Source organism: Chaetura pelagica, unplaced genomic scaffold (assembly GCF_000747805.2).
Source record: "Chaetura pelagica isolate M959 unplaced genomic scaffold, ChaPel_1.0 scaffold951, whole genome shotgun sequence".
In the NCBI taxonomy this organism is placed as follows: domain Eukaryota; kingdom Metazoa; phylum Chordata; class Aves; order Apodiformes; family Apodidae; genus Chaetura; species Chaetura pelagica.
In genome coordinates, this window is record NW_009952025.1 from 134,714 (window position 1) to 134,956 (window position 243).

Consider the following 243-nt stretch of genomic DNA (forward strand, 5'->3'; position numbering starts at 1 on the left):
CCCATCCAACCTGCCCTTCAACACCCCCAGGGATGGGGCAGCCACAGCTTCCCTGGGCAGCCTGGGCCAGGCTCTCCCCACCCTCATTTGGTCCCAGGCTGGGCTCCCTGTGGTGTCCCCAGGAGTGGGACACTGCCCTGGCACATGGAGGGGCAGGGTTGGCATCAGTTGAGGGCCCTCCCAGGACAGAGACAAGTGGTTCCAGGGGGTCCTGTCCCCACCTGGGCTGATACCTGAATCCCC